General features: G+C 35.0%; 1 pseudogene; it reads right to left on the bottom strand.

Moving 5' to 3' along the window:
* Positions 1-403: 403 nt before the first annotated feature.
* LOC123621717 overlaps positions 404-10,518 on the bottom strand; it is an 82,531-nt pseudogene continuing 72,416 nt past the window's right edge.

Genomic DNA, 10,518 nt, shown 5'->3' with positions numbered 1-10,518 from the left:
GAGTCACAAGAGTGGTCGATATTAAGGAAAATGTCATGTTCGAAGTGGGTGAAATTCATCTGGTGTACCCTTTTTTCCACTCAGAAGCCAATGAGACTCTAAGGCACCCTTCCTACAATTTGAGTGGTATTCTGTTTACTTTTTTTTTATTAGAATACCAAGTTTATTTCACATATATATTTTTGTCTCCCCACCATTTCCATGTCCTGCTACTACTATGTCCTAGCATAACATTCCATACATACTTAAAACCAAGCAAAGAATGGAGTTCCATCTTTAAAAACTGAACAGGTATTTTGGACAACGCATTCTTGGCAGTGGAACCTGGACAACATTTATCAGACACGGTAGGGAAAGTTCTCACTCTGCATTACAAAAAGTACAGCCAGATATCAACTGTTACAGAAAGCAAATAAGATGGAAAATTTTAACAAACTGTTTAAACTATTTTCTTAAAGAGACTTCCTTCACTGCCAGAGATCTTGAATAGCCTCCTGGTCAGTCATCCAGAAGCAATTCTTCACATAATTGATGAACTTGCCTTCCACTTTGGGAAGAGAACCACTTTTTTCTATACTTGCTTGCATTTTTGCCCTTAATGTCTTCCACAGAAATAGGTCCTTTTGGTGTTGTAGGAGTTTTTTTTTCCTGTTTTTTGAAGGATTTTTGACCTTTTCATCTTGGCTTTGATGCTTTTGAGTCTTTTCCATTCTGGTTTGATTTTTGTGCATTTTTGGGCTGGAGTATCTCATATAGATATCTTCACTGGAGCTTTTTCTTGAGTATCCTCATCATTTTCATCATCATCATCTTCAGCAGCAGCAAGTTTTACTTTTTTCTGTGGAACCTTGCTACCACCTCCAGGGGCAGATCACTTTCCAGATATACTTAAGAGCTTCACATCCTCCTCCTTTTCATCTTCTGACTCCACATCTTCTTCTACAGCTACTAAGTGCTGCCCACTAATATGCACAGACCCTGAACCACACTTCAACCATAAGACCACAGCCAGTGTTATTTCAAAGCCCCCAAGGGAAATCATTGGCTGTACAGACATTTTCAAAGTTGTCAGTGTTATTTTAGTTGGACTGCTTTCATAATCCATTGCCTCTTCTTCAACAATGCGCAATGCATCCTTTGTAACGCCCCTAAACTGACTGTTCTTAAAAATAAGTGGTGCTCATTTTCATCATTATCCACCTCAAAGTGATATTCTTTTGTTGGCCTTTTGTTTGGCCTCACAACCAAAATTCTGGGGCCTCAGGGGGCTCATATCCATGCCCATCGAATATTCCACAGGGTGGTGGCATGCACTTAGGTAGGAGAGAAAGCAGACACGGATACAGGACTACTTCTCCAAAGAACAGCTGCACAGGACAGAATCACTCCCTCTGTTTCCTTTTTAAATGTATGCCTAGGCATCAGATTTGAGAACTGCCACTTTGTCTGTCTGGGGAGAGCAGAGAATTGAAAAGCAATGGCAAGACCCAGAGAGGGAGCAGGCTTCTTCACTATGCAAGGGCAAGAAATTTTTACCAGGCAAGTGTCTATATGTGAAAAGGAATCCATGAGTCAGGCACACTTCATCTATGGGGACTTCCCCCTTGCTGAAGTGACTTCATAACAGAATAGGCTGAGGTCTATCAGACCCATACTACACACTTGCCTCCTCTACTCCTCGCAACCAGACCCCCCAGATCAAGGTTGTACTGGAGAGAGCAGAGTAAATGAGATATAAATTGAGTTTAAGATTCAAGTTTTAAACTGGCTTGAGTTTTTATAGCTAGATCAACTGGAAAGTTATGGTTTCTGCCCAAGATGTCATTAAAGGACAGGAAAGAGAGATTTAGCAGAGTAATGTTGAAACCTGTGGTTGGGGAAAAGATTCATATTTATATCCTTCTGCATAATTTAGAGTCATCAATAAACTGTTGATATATAACATGTATAATACACATGTAGCAAAAATTAATCTTAAATCTTCTTGTTTATTTGAGTGTTTACTTGTTTATTTTCTCTCTCCTTTCACTAGATTATAAGCTCCATGAAAATCCCAGGGAAAATAAGTGATTTTTATAGTTATGCTGCATTAAATCAGCCTAACAATTGTAAAATATAAAAAGCAAATTTTCTCAATCCATCAATGTTTATTATTATACATTTAAATTTCCAAGAATCTCCCAGTCCTCTGCTGTCCCGAGACTCAGTAATTCAATTGCTCATTTCCGCATTTATTCACTCAATAAATATGTATTCAACTTCATGCACATTGCAGTATGGTAGGTAGTGTGGGGACTGCAAACAGACTTAGAAACAGCTTTTTCCAAAGAACATAAAATTCGAGCAGGGCTGACAAGATGGAATTCAGTAAATCAGTTGAGAAGAAAGTGTGAATTGTAGAATGAAGCTGTATTTACAGATGTTGTTAGCTTTTCAGAAGACGGCAGGTTGGTCAGATGCCTGGTTATCATGGAAGCAATAACAGACTTGTGGATCATGAGGATTTGTTAGAGAAAGTGAGGATGTAGAAGAAATAAGATAGAGTCATTAATGAAATTTGAGGGCCTCTCCAAGCAAATCATTAGGCATTTGTAGGATCTGATGGGAAAGGACCTAGAAGACAGGACTGAGGAGTTTGACTTTACTGGAGAGAAAATCTTATACCCTCTCGCTGTAGGAAAGCCATAAAACAAAATCATTAGAGACTAGTGGCAGACATCTGAGGAGTATTTAAGATCAGGATTGGGCCTGGAAATTGAGATGAGACTCAGGATTCCGGTAGAGTCAAGCTGTAGGTAGCAGAAGTACACAGAGGCAGAGAAACAGGCAATTGTGTTCTTCCTTCTCCCAATCACTCTTATAAATCTAAATTTATAATCTTAATGATAATATTTGCTATATGATTACATGATTTTAGAATTGTGTTGGGGCTAATAACTGGAGAACAGAGATTCTAACCCAAACTTCCTTAGCTGACTGGTTTGAATTGAGAAATTTAGAGGGCTATGGAGAGCAGTTTTTGTCTCTATGGTATAATCCAGGAAATGTATTAATATAAGATTTTTACATTTGATGTAAACAGTCGGGGCCAGTATTCAGGGAGCTGACTACTTCTATGGTCTCATAGTTCAGCCACTGGAACATCCACAATGTGAACAAACTGAATTTAAGACCTTTTCATGTCGCTTTTACCCTTAAGAAAAGCTCAATGACTGCTGATCAATATGCTATGCAGAACTCCTTCCTGAAACTGCTGGATAATTTTTACTGCAGTTATAATTATAACATTTACTCATTTTTTGGTGTAATTACTGATGTTCACAGTAGCTCAACTTGAATATTTCAAAATCATTTGAATATTAATTTAAAATATATTTCTTCTGTTTATTCTTCTTTTATTTTTAGCTGCTACAGTTGCTTCCTTTCTAAAAGGAGCCAAAGCCAATTGCTTCCTTTTGGAAGCCTGCCCTGACCTATGCCACCAAATGATGAAGTCGTAGCACATGAATTCTGCACACTGTTCATTTGTCATTGTGATGTTGTGATATAAATAATAATAAATACATATTTGGTATTCATCCTGGGTTCCTGACAGAGGGTTCCTAAAACTCTTAGAACTTCCTGAGTGACAGGGATGAAGGGAGTGTCTTTTGTTATTCGTAATAAAACACTTTCAATCATACCTGGGTTTATGCTAATGAGGCAACTATTGGAGGATGGGGGCTCCTTGCCAGAGGAAAGAATCCTGTGAGTAGAGGGCTGGAAATTTAGTCCCAATCCCCCACCCCCAGGGGAGAGAGAGAAAAGATTGGGTTTGAGTCAATAACCAAAGGCCAGTGATTTAGTCAATCACATCTACATAAATAAAAAATACCCTAAACAAGGCGGTTTGGAGAGTTTCTGGGGTGGTGAATACACCCCAGTGCTGGGAGGGTGGTTCCTCCCAATGAAATTCCTGTACTCAGAACCCTTCCAGACCTCACCCTATGTACCTCTTCATTGGGCTGTTTGTTTGTATCCTTTATAATAACCTTTATGATAAACCAGCAATAGTAAGCAAAGTATTCCCCTGAGTTCTGTGAGCTGTTATAGAAAACTGTCAAACCCAAGGAGGGAGTTGTAGGAACCCTCAATTTGTTGCCAAATTAGATGAAAGTGTGGGTAACCTGGGGACCCTCTACTTGCAATTGGCTCCTGAAGTGAGGGGACAGTCTTTTGGGACTGAACCCTTAATCTGTAGGATCTGCACTAACTCCAGGTAGTGAGTATCAGACTGAATTGAATTGTAGGACACCCAGTTGGTGTCTGCAGAAAATTGGACAGTTTCTCTTTGTGGAAAAGACACATATTTGGTGTTAGAAATTTTATGAGTAGAGAAACTTTTTTTCCCCATTTAGTCATTAATTATATACTGAAATATGTAAATCTCTTCTATTGTTTTTAATTAATTGTCTTAACTCTGTATATGCTTGTGAATTCAAACAAGTTTTAAGTTCCTTGAGAGGAAGGGTGGTGGACCAGAAATTGCTGTAGCCATGACGCATAATGTTTATTATTTTTAAAATGAATATTATATCTGAATTAATAAAATATGACCACCTTCCCTCGAGTCATTTTCATGTGCCTTTCAGAGATGGCAGTGGGATCCAATTTTCTTTTTTTAACTACTCAAATGCCCTCACACAATCTGAGTTGTCCACAACCTCTCTCTTTCTCCCACACAATTTCCGTCATCTATCAGTAACTTTCTGAATCTCTTTAAGATATTAAATGCTTTCATTGTCATCTTTCTTGCTGTCTGCCTGAAAATAGAGAAACTAGTTTCTGCAAATGTATTAAATAAGTGGTAATCTTATCCAAGTAGTATAATGACGTACTCACTGAATCAGAGAAGTCATGGTAGAAATTTTGGAAAAAAAATGCTCTTTTTTTATCAATAATCTAACTGCTTTGATAGCTATCTACTCTACAACCTGAGCCACGTAAACTCTTGGTGATTCTAGGAAAGCTTTATCTATGGTGTTGATACAAAGCTCTTAGAGTTGGTTTTGAGTTCTTTTTGCAATATTTTCTTTGCACTGATTTTTCTTCTGAGGAATAGAGAAGTGTGCACAATTAAAAAGAGATCTGCAGTATGAAAATCTGGGGAGTTAGGCCCCAGAGAAGCAGGTAAGATTGCAGCTTACATTAAAATATTTTTGGTTCAGAGTAAATCCATCTCATGTAAAGCAGCAGTATATGAGTACTAGGATACTAGGAAATAACAACTTATAAGCGATCCACTTATTTCTTACAACTCTGATGATCTTATTTATACCAAAGCCCAGGACAGCCATTTACATTGTGCCTATTCCCTCTAGTATAATCTGCTGGGATAGAGAAGAGTCTTATAGACACACACAGTCTCACCTTAACTGTACTACAAATGCTTGATCATTAGTAAAAGTTCTATCTGCTCACCTCTTTTAAAGAATAATTTTCATTCTATAACAATTCAATATTATAAAAAATATAATTATCTTTTAACCAGTGATCTGAATTAGATGCCACAGGAGGAATTGCTGGACTTCCAAGTACAACATGTTACCAATATAAAGATAGTTTGCTAATTTGAAATGATTTCTAGTTAATATTGGGAAGATTTCTGGAAAGTTCTTCAAACTTTCCTGTGACATCCAAGGATCTTTCTCCACTATTGACCAAATCTAAGTAGTCCTTAAATAACACAGTATGTGGATAGTCAATTAAAACCTTGTGGTGTAGCCAAAATAATTGTTCAACTTTGTTCATGGTTCTAAGAACAAATTTCTGATCATTCCACATAATTTGCTCAAAATGTTATTTTTATTCCTTCAACCATTGAAATTTAAAAAATAAAACACAAATGTTGGAAGGAATATAAGAGAATTCAATATAACTTATTATTTAAAAGTTGGTCACTGAAGTCCATATCAGCATTAAATGGCTCATATAATTTACTTGTGTAAAATTGCCGAGTCTTATTATCTCTGACACTAAAATAACCAAAGCAGATTGAGCATTTAAGCACTTAGTGACTAATTCAAGTTGTAAACGTTCAATGGTACAACTGGTGAAGAACTTGGGTGGGAAGAAAGGTGGGGATGAAGGTTATTGATGATCCCTGATTGCTCTGCAATAATCTCAGCAACGGTATAAAGTAACTGTTATTATCCTGATGTCACATATGAGGAATCTGACACAAAAAATTTTGTGGTTTGCTGAATCTTATTCAAACAGTGATGGACACTTAATACCAAAAGCCCCTCTTTGTTGACAGATCTGGTACTTACTGACTGATCTTAACTGCCTTAAGTTTTGCTGGCCATTGGTACATGTATTGTCTCATTTACTTCTCCAAGTAGATTTTAATTTTAGTTTACTTCTATGTTATGCTTGATATAACAGAGACTTAGAAAAATTCTGAAGCTTTATCACTAGTGAGTGATAGGATGAATTTGAGGCAAAATCTATCATATTTCACTCTGATACAACATCCTGGTATATGCTACCCTCAAACCAACAAGAAGGAAATGTTATTTCCTGAAATTTTCAGAACTGTAGCAGAATAAGTGTTATAGAATCATAATCATGAGTGTAACTTTCTTAACATGATTAAACGTGGGATCTTCTGATTCAAAAGAGACAGTGTGAGAATATAGAAACGCATAGGACATTAGGGCTTACTAATCTTTTGCAGATACATTATCTTGTATTGTTGGTCCTATGTTATTACATATGATAAGTAAATACTTCTTAACTTTTATTTTATTCCTTTTATTTTCTTCCTTTCAAGTTAGAACAATAAAAATATGTAATTAATTCAGGAGTGTGTTTTTGTTCAGCTTCTTGTTTTACCTCGACCAGAGGCTTTCTCTTTTGGGGGGCACTACAGCGAATAATAACTTGATAAAAATGTAACTCTGCTCCATTGACATTCATGTCAAAGGGAGGTACTTGTAGCACTGGAAACTCAAGTCTGTATACATACAAACTTATAAGCATGCCTATGTTTTAGCCTATCTTTAAACAATTTTTATTTTCTCTCAGTGCCATCCTTGGATAATGAGCTCACTAATAATAAGCTACGAACTAACTTGGTAAAATGGTACCTCCATTTATTTACACTAAGTCTCTCAATCAAACTTCAAGACCCCATAAAATAGAAATAAGCCTTCTTTTTCTTCACTTATGTACTTCCTGCAATTCTGTTTCCTCTCTTGAAATACAGTCCTATTTTTGCATACTAAGTTCTATTACCCTCTATTTTTCTCTACCTCCTTCACAAATAGAGTCTCATTGTGCTTTCTCTGAAACTTCCTTATATTTGTCATTCCATTGATGTAAACATGCTATTAGTCAATTCAACATTCAAGGTGAGTTCATAACACTGACTTACAGAAGAGCATTATAGTATTTTCCATATTATTCTCAATCATACCCTCATTTTTTTCCCCAACATTGTACATTGAAATATTCACAATGATGCATAGATCCTTTTCCTGAGAGGTTACAATGCAGGGTGAAATAAGAGTACTTTCTGGTAATATATTACTTGTCACACAGTGATTTCAAAGCACTCTGTTAACAAAGAAAGATTATTATCATCAATTTAATGGGAACCGAAACACATAACTTAAATTACTTTTTCAAAGTTGAACAGAAAGTAAGTTACGACGTTATGAGCATAATTCATATTCTTGTCATTATAGTGTTTAATTCTATCTACTGGAACACACTTCCTTTCAGACTGTCTTCTATATTACAATTTACTGCCCACTGGGCAGAGCAGAAGCTCAAATTCACGGATGTGAGAATTCAGCTATATTTAGGCAGCATCTAGTTTTATCTAATGGTATGGTGGCATGACTTTGGTTGAAACCAAAGTAGAACTGCTTCACTGCATCTGAAACTGCTCACACTGTCAAATGTCCAGTTTTCTGTAAACAGATTGAATACAGGGTCAAAATAGAAATTTGAAGAAAAGAGAATAGCGAACCACTAAGACAAAAAAAGGGAAGAACAAGCACTCATTTTGTCACCTGAAAATCAACACAGAACTAACTCTGGTATTACTGTGTTCCATTATGTGTATATGCATATAGGTATGCCTTTTAAATATTAGGATTATAATTTATATAATATCTATTTTTTTACATTTTCATTTAATATTTTTGGGCATTTCACATTAATGAGCACTTTTCATAATATTTTAATGAGCCAACTTTTAATTGGTTCTTTATTTTCATAAATATGTGCATATGTATACATACATATATAATTTATTTAACCATTCTATTATTATTGACCTTTTTGTTGATATTTACTGCTATTATACTTAGGAGAACTTTAAGAATCCTTATATATTGGCCAAATTATTAATCTCTTCCTTTTGTATCAGGCTATTTTTTATATTGTTTAAAAATACTATATGCTGCCCTGAGGTAATTGAGGCATCATCCTATATATTTTCCTAATAATTGTTTGCACTTATTTTTAACATTTTTATTAATTTTTAAAAAATTTTAAATATTAATTTTTATGGCTACATAATAGTTGTACATATTCATAGAGTATATGTAGCATTTTGATGCAATCATGCAATGTGTCAATCAAATCTGGGTAATTGGGATATACATCATCTTAAACACTTATTTCTTTGTATTGGGAACACTCCAAATCTACTATTCTAATTATTTTGAAATGTTCAATAAATTATTGTTAAATGTTGTCACCCTATTGTGCCTCTGAATACTAGATCTTATTTGTTTTATTTAACTGTCTTTATACCCATTAACCAACCCCTCTTTGCCCCTCACCCCCACTACACTTCCCATCTTCTGGTAACCACCATTCTTTTCATTACCTCTATGAGATCAATTTTATTTAACTCCCGTGTTTGGATGAGAACATGTGATATTTGTCTTTCTGTTTGTAGCTTATTTCACTTAACATGATGTCCTCTATTTCCACCTGTGTTGTTGCAAATGACAAAATTTTATTCTTTCTAATGGTGAAATAATACTCCATTGTGTATATATTCTAATTTTCTTTATATATTCATCCACTAATAAACACTAGATTAATTCTGTACCATGGCTATTATGAACAGTGCTGACATAAACATGGGAGTACAAATGTCTCTTTGATATACTAATTTTTCTTTGTTTTGGATATATGCCCAACAGTGGGATTGCTAGATCATATAATTCTATTTTTAGTTTTTTGAGGAAACACCATACTGTTTTCCACAATGGCTATACTAATGTACATTCCGATTAAGAATGTACAAGGGTTCCCCTTTCTGCACATCCTCACCAGCATTTATTATTTTCTGTCTTTTTGATAACAGCAATTCTAAATGGGGTAAAAAGGTATTTCCTTGTGGTTTTGATCTGCATTTTTCTGATAATTAGTGATGTTGAACATTTTTTATATACCTGTTGGCCATTTGTATGTCTTCTTTTGAGAAATATCTATTTCGATCTTTTGACCACTTTCAAATTGCACTATTTGGTTTTTTGCTATTGAGTTTTTTGTGTTCCTCATATATTCTGGTTATTAATCACTTGTCAGTTGAAAGTTTGCAAATATTTTCTATTCAACGCGTTGTGTCCTCACTTTGTTGATTGGTTTCCTTTGCTGTACAGAAGTTTTTAGCTTGATGTGATCCCATTTACCAGTCCCTGCTTCAGTTGTTTGTGCTTTCGAGGTTTTACTCAGGAAATCTTTGCCCAGACCAATGTCCTCAAGATTTTCCCCAATATTTTCATCTAATAGTTTTATATTTTCAGGTTTTACATTTAAGTCTTGAATCCATTTGATTTGATTTTTGTATATGGCAAGAAATAGGGGTCTAGTTTCATTCTTCTGCATATGAATATCCAGTTTCCCCAGCACTATTTATTAAAGAGACTGCCCTTTCCTCAATGTATATTCTTGGAGCATTTGTCCAAAAATGAGTTGACTGTAAATGTGTGGATTTATTTTGGGATTGTCTATTATGTTTCATGTGTCTATTTTTATGCCACTACCATTCAGTTTTAGTTATTATAGCTTTGTGGTATAATTTGAAGTCAGGTAATGTGACACTTTCAGCTTTGGTCTTTTTGCTCAGGATTGCTTTGGTTATTCTTGGTCTTTTGTGGTTCCATATAAATTTTACAATTTTTTTTTCTATTTCTGGGAACCATGTCATTTACATTTAGATAAGGATTGCATTGAATCTGTAGATTGCTTTTGGTGGTATGGATATTCTGACAATATAGACTATAAGAATATATTCTATCTTGGGGGATTTATTTTTATTGATATAGAGTTACAACAAATCAAACCTCTAGCATTGGGAATGACATATTAACTTTTTTTGGTGTTTATGGCTTCTTTAAGCATATGTTCTTTATCTTTAAAGTTCAATAACTTTTTTTTACACATTTATTAACATGTTGTTATGGATCATTCTGAGCCAACCTGACCTACTTTATTACGTGAACTTCCAGT

Source organism: Lemur catta, chromosome 16 (genome assembly GCF_020740605.2).
Source record: "Lemur catta isolate mLemCat1 chromosome 16, mLemCat1.pri, whole genome shotgun sequence".
In the NCBI taxonomy this organism is placed as follows: Eukaryota; Metazoa; Chordata; class Mammalia; order Primates; family Lemuridae; genus Lemur; species Lemur catta.
This window is presented reverse-complemented; position numbering and strand designations above follow the sequence as displayed.